General features: G+C 44.1%; 1 long non-coding RNA gene across 1 annotated transcript in view; it reads left to right on the forward strand.

The window, feature by feature from the left end:
• Window positions 1-4889, forward strand: part of LOC122459591 — a 30397-nt gene extending 25508 nt beyond the window's left edge. The window contains exon 4 of the long non-coding RNA XR_006280390.1: window positions 3623-4889. This is a non-coding gene — a long non-coding RNA (uncharacterized LOC122459591). The remainder of the gene's footprint in view (window positions 1-3622) is intronic.
• The last annotated feature ends 3646 nt before the right edge of the window (window positions 4890-8535 follow it).

Below are 8535 nucleotides of genomic sequence, written 5' to 3' on the forward strand. Positions count from 1 at the left end.
AATATATATATATATATATATATATATATATATATATATATATTTAAATTTCCTTTGAAATGAAATTCTGAAAAAAAATTGGGTTGATTGAAATGTTTGCTTTTGCTAAAAAAACAAACATTTCATTCTGATTTTGACCTTTTAAACTTTTTTAAAAGCATAGAAACAATGATGAACTTTGTTTCAACAAGTCTTTTTGAAATGAGACATTGAAATGCTCCATCCTGAAAATGCTGAAGCGAGACGTTACATTCTCAAAATGCTTCATTTCTTTTTGTACAAAATTTTGTAAAAATTGACACTTTTAAAAAAAACATTTTGATTTCAACAAAAATAATGTTTTTCATTCAACAAAGTATTTTGATGAAAAATTTCCACCAGCTCTAGGTAACAGTTGCTATGTTATTGCACATCTCTTTCTCAGTGCAACCTAACATCTTACTCACCACTAAGCAAACATCTTTGCTCTGCTTTCCAATAGTGATGCTTTATCGAGATACTCAAAGGTATTTAGGCTCTTAACTTAGGACCTTGAATATATTTGAGGACCTGGGCCTTAGACCTTTATCCCGAGGGGATACAACCAGTTCAAAAATTGTCAGTGTGGCTGAGTAGTTTGACTTGTTTTTTCTACAGAGCATTACATTGCAAGTTGTTTGCGCTGAATTAGCCATGTGCCTGAGTCAAACTCTATGAGCCAGCTCTCCTGAACTTTGGGGAAACTTCAGATCCAGACTGGCTGGTGCCCTTGGTAGTCAGGGCTCTGCTGTAACTTTACAATCTGCATTGAATAAGGGGTGAGTAGCTGCCCGAGGGGAAGAGCAAGGAAAAATTGCCACTCCAGTTACCATTCCCCATCTGCATGGGGAGATGTAAGTCACGTCGAAGAAGCATAAGGGCTGTGACAATCTAATCCTTAATGAGCTGAACCTAAACTCCTGAACCTCCAGGAGGCTGAGATGTAGCCTTTGCTACTCAGGTGTGTGTTACTGAATTCCACTTTTCAGGGTGTTGCCCTATTCTCTAAGGACCCTCTGGAGTTTCTGGTCAGCCTCCCTAGTAGTCCTGACTAACCTAAATCAAAATGCACATTTGTCATAAGAACTCCTTGTTCTTACATTTGTCCCAGTTTGGGGGATAGGTCTGCTTCTAGCTACGATACCCACTTCAGGCTCACAAAGCTCTTGGTGTCTGTATAGAGATTAGAATCTGCCATTCCATGGTATTCCTGTTGGAAACTTTGCTAGAGGATGACTCTTACACAGGTTGGTGTGATGTTCACATCTTAACATTGGCCTGAATGTCACTGATCTTTAGTTCACTGCAAGATATCAAGTAAGGAGGAGACCTGCCTGATTCTAAAAGAATGAACCGTTCACCCCAAACCTGAGCCAACCAGTATTTTTGAGGCTTGAAATAGTGCAATTCCTTTCCCCCACCCGTCTCGTAATTTGTAATGTTTTCACATTTATGTATTTCCGGATTCTGCTAGGAAGTCTAAGTGCCGCAAAGTGCTATTTGTGGTGTTTCCAGGTTCAGTTCCCAGTCTGAGCACAAACTGGAAGCAATAAAAATGTCATGGAATTTCCTGCACTTTGTAAGATTTCCATGACAGTGCTGTGAAGCTTTGAGTTTTGGATAGTTTAGATAATGATAATGAGTAAAATATTAAAAAGTGCCTAAGGGCCAGATTTTCAAAGGAATTTAGGTGTTTAAAGATGCAGATAGGTGACCAGTGGGATTTTTCAAAAAGATTTTCAATGGGAGTTAGGTGTTTAACCTGTTTGTGGGGTTTTGAAAATTCTACTAGATGCCTATCTGCAGCTTTAAGCAGCTAAATACCTTTGAAAATCTGGTCCAAAATGCTTAAACACCATTTGGAAATGGGACTTAAGTTCCTAAATCACTTAGGCCCTTTTGAAAATTTTACCCAGTGACTTTTCAGTATTAAACTGAACCTAGCCCACCCACCAAATATGTGTATCATGGGATGTTGTGAAGGCCAGAAGTATAACTTAGTTCAAAAGAGAATTAGATAAGTTCATGGAGGATGGGTCCATCGATGGCTGTTAGCCAGGATGGTCAGGGATGTAACCCCATGCTCCCAGTGTCTCTAAACCTCTGACTGCCAGAAGCTGGGACTGGATGACAAGGGATGAATCACTTGAAACTGGCCTGTTCAGTTCTTTCCTTCTGAAGCATCTGGCATTGGCCACTGTCAGAGACAGGATACTGGGCTAGATGGGCCATAGGTTTGACCCGGTATGGCCTTTCTTATGAGTTTAAGGCCTGAAGGGACGCCCAGATCATCTAGAGGCCCATGGCCACCTACCTATGATCTCCTTTTCACACTCCTTAGTTAATGGGAATGGGACTCAAGCTCTTAACCAGGAGGTGATATGGGCCAGTTTGCTAGCAATCTGGGTTGCATTGGTGCTTCGGATCACTGATGTTTTGGAAGAAGTAAGGATTTTTTAACATATAAGGAACATTGACCAGTGACCATTTCATTTCTGGGAAATCCCTTTGGAGCGTTTAAAACCCTGAATTCTCCTTCAGCCTCAAAGCTTTTCCAATAGAACAAGCCCTATTGGGTGAATTGGAATCCAGATGGGAGTGTCCTGCCAGCAGTGACAGCATTAGTCCCTTTTCTCAAGGTGCAGCAAGGAGTCACCTCGAGTGGAGGCACCAGACATCACAAACAAGAACCCAAGACCCAACCTCTGTGAGGAGAGGGAAGAAACCACTTGCAGCAACAAGCAAGCAGCAAGCAGGGAGGACACTTGAGCCACACCTCATGGTTTGGCAGGACAACAAGAATAAAATCCGAGGGTCTGAGTCTTCCCTGCTGAAGTTAGTGACAAAATAGCTATTGAGTCTAATGCAAGGATCAGGCCTCAAGTGATCAGTCTAGCACCACTCTCCTTTTCCATCATGCAGATTACTCGCTCATTCTCTGAAGTCATCCCCTCCTACATAATCGTGTATAGAGGCCCCAGTCAAGATTAGGGCCCCATCGTGGCAAGCACTATACATCCACATAGAAAGAGACAGTCTCTGTACCAGAGCGCATACAGTCTAAATAGACAAGATCAAGGAAGGATTAATATCCCCATTTATTGGAAAACTGAGGCACAGAGAGGTTAAATGACTTGCCGTAGGTCATACAGAGAGTGGGTAGAGCCAGGAATTGAACCCAGAATTGAGTGCCAGTCCAGTGCCTTTACAAGACTTTCCTTCCTCCTGCAAAAGTGGTAAGCACCACAGAAGGGGAATGCTGATGCCCTGTGCTGTTCCTAAATGGAGCTCCCTTCTGTGCTTAGAAGCTTTAGAAAAGAAGGTGACTTTGCAGGATGATTTCTGATCTGTGTGCTGCACATGTAGTATCGCGGGGTTTGTTTGGATTGGGCAGGGAACACTCCCTCAGTACAGACACAGCAAGGATCTGATTGTCTCTGCATCTCAATGGCAAAATCCAAATTGTGCTTTGAGGAGAAGTGTCTGCACAGCTGAGACACGATCAGGCCGATGGATGTCTTTGATAAGGCACTAGTAGTGTCATTTGCAGTGATAAAAGTTTGCTATCTTAACTAGTCGCTTCTGTTGGTTTTTATTTACTCAGGCATTTGAATGCAGTTTTGGGAAATTCACTGAGACAACCTCAGATGAAACCTTTAGCAAGAGGAATGATAAATATTCGAATGAGATCTCAATGAATTTCTAATATCCGTGAATGCAGCCATATGGGATATTACAAGAAGCCAGCAGATAAGAACGCTTTTTGAATTCTTATGTTGGCATACAGTGGCATTTGATGTTTGAGCAGATTTGGTTACATTTGTACCAATAAATACTAAACACAGGATGATATCATTTCATTTCCAGAAAGGAATACCCAGTACCAGAATATCTCACTCAAGCAAACTAACGTCCAGTGTAATTTCAGAACTGTGAACTAAGTGTAAAACAGGGACCGGGAATCTTTGTGGGGATGTAGAAAACTTGTGTTTGTTGGGTTCAAAGTTGAAATATGTGCAAGAGCTGCTGTATATTTTTCACTTGTGAGACCCAGATGGTGGCTTTTTTAATAATTCAGAAGACGTTATTAAATATATCAAGAAAAATGTAGGAGAGCAACGCTGAAAGAGACCAGGACATGCATGAGGCTTGTTTTCTGGAGAGTTTAACTCAAGTCTGGGAGCTTATAGAGGGGGGATTTTCCAAACACTGCAAATACAACTGCAGACTAACACGGCTGCTACTCTGAAATCTGCAAATACAAAGTGGATCGCTCATGCTCTGCTCTGAGTGTCCTGCAGACAAAGCTCCCAATCCTGCAAACTGCAGGGAGCTCCAGGCATTGAGGATAGCAAACACACACACTATTGAGGGTTCTGCCCTCTTCTTAAAGTCACAGTTCCCATTTCTATTCGGGGCACATGGTTAACAATGCATCCACTAGCAAAATACAATGAGTACAAGTACCACAATAAAACAAATATTTAAAAAACATAAACATTCACTTCTGAATATTTTCAGATAGCAGTTATTCCAGGCTTGTCACATGTACAACAAGATGTTGGTCAGATGAATCTGTAACTTACAAATGTTTTACAGGTATCCTAGTAGAATATGCAATACTACTCCTAATTACTTATCAATGTGGAGGTAATCTAGGGACATTTTAAAGAAGTTAAGGGGCCCATATCTGAATTTAAATGTGCTATTGTTTATATTATAAATATGTTAGTCTATTTTAATGTTTCTGCTACAGCTCCTTGTAATGTTTTCATCTGAGTCCCCAGCATATATGGCTGTTGTGTTATATTTCAATATAAGTAGGTTTTTATCTGATGCATTTTATGTATTAAGAAAATAAACATTTTAAACAAAGTACGTGTGTGTGTGTGTATTTGTGTTGGTTTTGATACATCTTGGTATTCTGGGGGTGATTCAAGCAGATTTGTTTCCTTTAGAAATGGGTTCAACCTTTTCTGTGGTGCTGCCCTGAATTTAGTGGTCTCTTTTTGTTTGTTTGTTTAGATTAAAGAACAATACAAATGCCCATTGGATAAACTCCAGGTACTTTAACAATTAGATTAACAATGGTAAATAGTAACCATCTCATGGCAAAAAATAATTGTAGACAAATTGTACAAATTGTGTTGAGAGCCTGGGGCCAAGCCAATCTCAATTGGAGGATGGGCCCTACCTGAGAGGAATCAGGTGATTTCTGTATAAAAGGAGCTGCAGCTCTCCTGTGTCTGTAAAAACTGCAGGAAGCAAGAAGGTTCTTGCAGGGCCCTAAGTTTGCAGGGGAAAATTCAGTGCAGGCAAGGAAGCTTCAGGGAAGAGACTAACTGGGGAAAGATCTGGCAGACATTTGGGGGAACTTAAGAAGAGAGGCAGGAAGTAGCCCAAGGAAAACTGCAGCAAAGGTAAAGGAGCAAACCTAGCTGTTCGGTACAGGGGCTGGGGCCAGAACCCAGAGTTGAGGGTGGGACTTGGGTCCCCTTACTGGCCCCAAGAAAGGGAGTGTACAAGCTCATTGCAAGGGTTGTTGAGCCCTGCATAGGCACAGTAGGTTGAACTGAGGACTGGCTGAGGAAGAGTCCCCGAGAGGGCAGAAGGATTTTTGTTTCTGTTGAAGACATTTTTGAACTTTTAGTTTGGGACAGTTGGGACTCTGGAAGGGGTGGACTAAAGAAGGTGACCCAGCCAGAGAGCCAGGTTACATCTAGACTGACCGGATAGCAAGAGTGAAAAATCAGGACGGGGTGGGGGTAATAGGCACCTATATAAGCAAAAGCCCCATATATCGGGACTATCCTTATAAAATCGGGACATCTGGTCACCCTATTACCATCTGCTCCCTCATGGTCTCTCCTCCTTGTGTGCTCCCACACGGTCTCTCCTCATTTTGCTCATTGTGTGCTCACTTGTGATCCATCCTTCTCCTCCTCGCATCCTCCCTCATGGTTCCTCCTCATTGTGCTCCCTCGTGGTTTGTCATCCTCCTGCTCCTCACCTGCTCCCTGTAATTCATCCTTATCCTTTTCTCACACTTCCTTATGGTTCCTCCTCCTCTCATGCTCCCTTATGGTCATTTCTCCCACCCCACTTTTCATGCCCTCTTCTCACCCCTGCCCCATTGCAGTCCCTGCAGGCTCCAGTCAGGTTCTGACCCTGGCTTCCTCAGCCTGTCCTGGATCTGCTGCTCTCTGGAGCCTGAGTGTAGTGGGATTTCTAGGCAACCAGGGGCCTCAGCTGCTGGAATCACAGCATGGTTTTATTGTCTCCTGTGATGAGGTGTCAGGGACAAGGAGGATAACCAGAGAAGCAAAGAAATTATCAAGGGCAGGATCCAATAGCCAGGCCTCTGCCCGCAAACCACTATCCTCCAAACAAGAAACTCTAACTGCCAATGAGTCTGGGCCAAATACTACACCATGAGAGAGATCAATGGACCCATGTGTGGTGCTGGTAGACTCTTGGGCACAGGTTTTCACTGCGCTCAGTATTGTGGATAAGAGCCACCCAGGGAGCCTGAAGAACATTGAGACCTCTTGGTGGTGTAGACCCAGGTTCCAAACCAAACCAAACCAAACTCATCTCAAGATCATGGGAATATGACAAACCACTATTGCTTGGGACACCCTCCATCTAGCTTGTGACTTCCTGTATCATCAAGGAGAGACAGTTTGCCATGACACCTGTGGGGGTGAAATGAAGGTGTACGAGGTTGCCATGGAGACGAATGTGACTCTATCCCTGGGGTGTGAGATGGTTGTTCCTGGAGAGATGAAGGGGAACCTGACAGAAGAGCTGAAAAGGCACAATGGAACCCCCACCATTAGGTCGACATGAATTCCTGGTGGCCTGGATCATAGGCAAAAGTATGAGAGGCTGTGTTGCAATGAGAGGTGCCAATATGACCCCCAAGTCATGTACCAGGGAATGGGGTTTGGTACCTGGCACCTGAAGGTGATTGTGTATCCAAAGGCAGTGTTCCAAGTACTAGCAGTTCAGCAAAGTGCTGGGAAAGGAGGGAGTCACTGAGACAGATTGAACCCGGGAGTGAAGCAAGTGCTGGAGAAGCTACGCCAAGCCAATTTAAAGGTGAAACCAGTAAAATACATTTTTTTTCTGTAATCAAGTAAATTACCTGGGGCATGTCTGTGATCTCAGAAGATATGTAGTGAGGAGGGGGCTGATGGGAGTTCTAGTCCCCTGCTTAGCAGATCCATCACACACATGTGGGCTGAGAGGCATGGACCTTGAGAGAAACCACTTAAGATACTTCTTTTTATGTTTCTACTTCTTTTCTGTGCTTGCAGAGAGAGAAAACCAGCCCAGTCGAAGTCCCATTCTTGGGTTAATGCTCCTATCCCATTTATGAAGAGATTTCAGTTGCTGTTCACTTCTGAAAAGAAAAATTGGGGCTACGTTGGGTACAAGCAGCCGCCCACAGCAGTGAGTCTCAGGGCCCAAGTCTACAGACTCGGACTCATGCTATGGGTCTCTAAACATTGATGAGATATTGACAGGAGCCCGTGAGCAAAAAGCTGTGTCCTCACTGCTGTATGGGTCTCTTCCACCTGTCCTAGCCTAGGAGTAAAAAGCGCTGTGTAAACATTTGGGCTCAGATTGGAGCTCGGGCTCTATAGCCTAGGGAGGTGGGTAGTTGGAACCCATAGAATGAGCCCGAGTCTGTAGACCCGGGCTCTGAGACTCGCTGCTGCTTTGCAGTGTAGACGCACCCATTGTGGCTTGGAGTTGAAGTTAAAAAGGGACTTGGGAGTCTTAATCCCATTTTAAAAAATGATCTAAACATGGAGGGCCAGATTTTCAAAGGTTTTCAGGTACCTGAAGCAGCAGATAGGCACCCAGTGGTATTTTCAGATTGATTACAATGGGAGTTAGCTGCCTAGTCTGCTTAAGTGGAATCCCACTAGGCGCCTCGCTGCATTTTAAGGAACTGAAGTACTTTGAAAATCTGGCCTTTCGGAGCCTGTATCTCATTGAAAGTCAATGGGACTTTGTCTCAGGCAATTAGGACCCTCTTTTGAAAATGGGACTTACGGCGCTTTGGAAAATGCCACTCTAGGACTACATGATTGCCCAAGGGGAGTCAGAACTCAGTTTACTCCCTGGCCTGTGTCTTTGATCCAGGCATGTGATGGTGTTTTTATTATTTGCACTGCAGCAGCACCCAGCGTCCCCAGCTAGGAATGGGGCTCTGTTATGATGTGGCTCGGTGCATGCATCTGGTGAGATGCAGTCCCTGCCTTGGAGAGTTGGCAATCTATTTAGTCAAGACAGACAGGGTGGGATGGGAAACAGAGACATGAAGAAGGCAAGGGACATGCCTAAGGTCACAGAACAGGTCTCCTGAGTCCCTGTCCTGTGCTCCACTCACTGGATCATACTGTGCTGCATGCTTTTCACCCCCCCTCCCATCCCCCATCTGGAGCAGGTAGCCAGACTGGGCAGAACCTTGGTTCCATCCCCATCTCTGACCAGGGCAGCTGGGGT

This window comes from Dermochelys coriacea, chromosome 3 (genome assembly GCF_009764565.3).
Source record: "Dermochelys coriacea isolate rDerCor1 chromosome 3, rDerCor1.pri.v4, whole genome shotgun sequence".
In the NCBI taxonomy this organism is placed as follows: Eukaryota; Metazoa; Chordata; order Testudines; family Dermochelyidae; genus Dermochelys; species Dermochelys coriacea.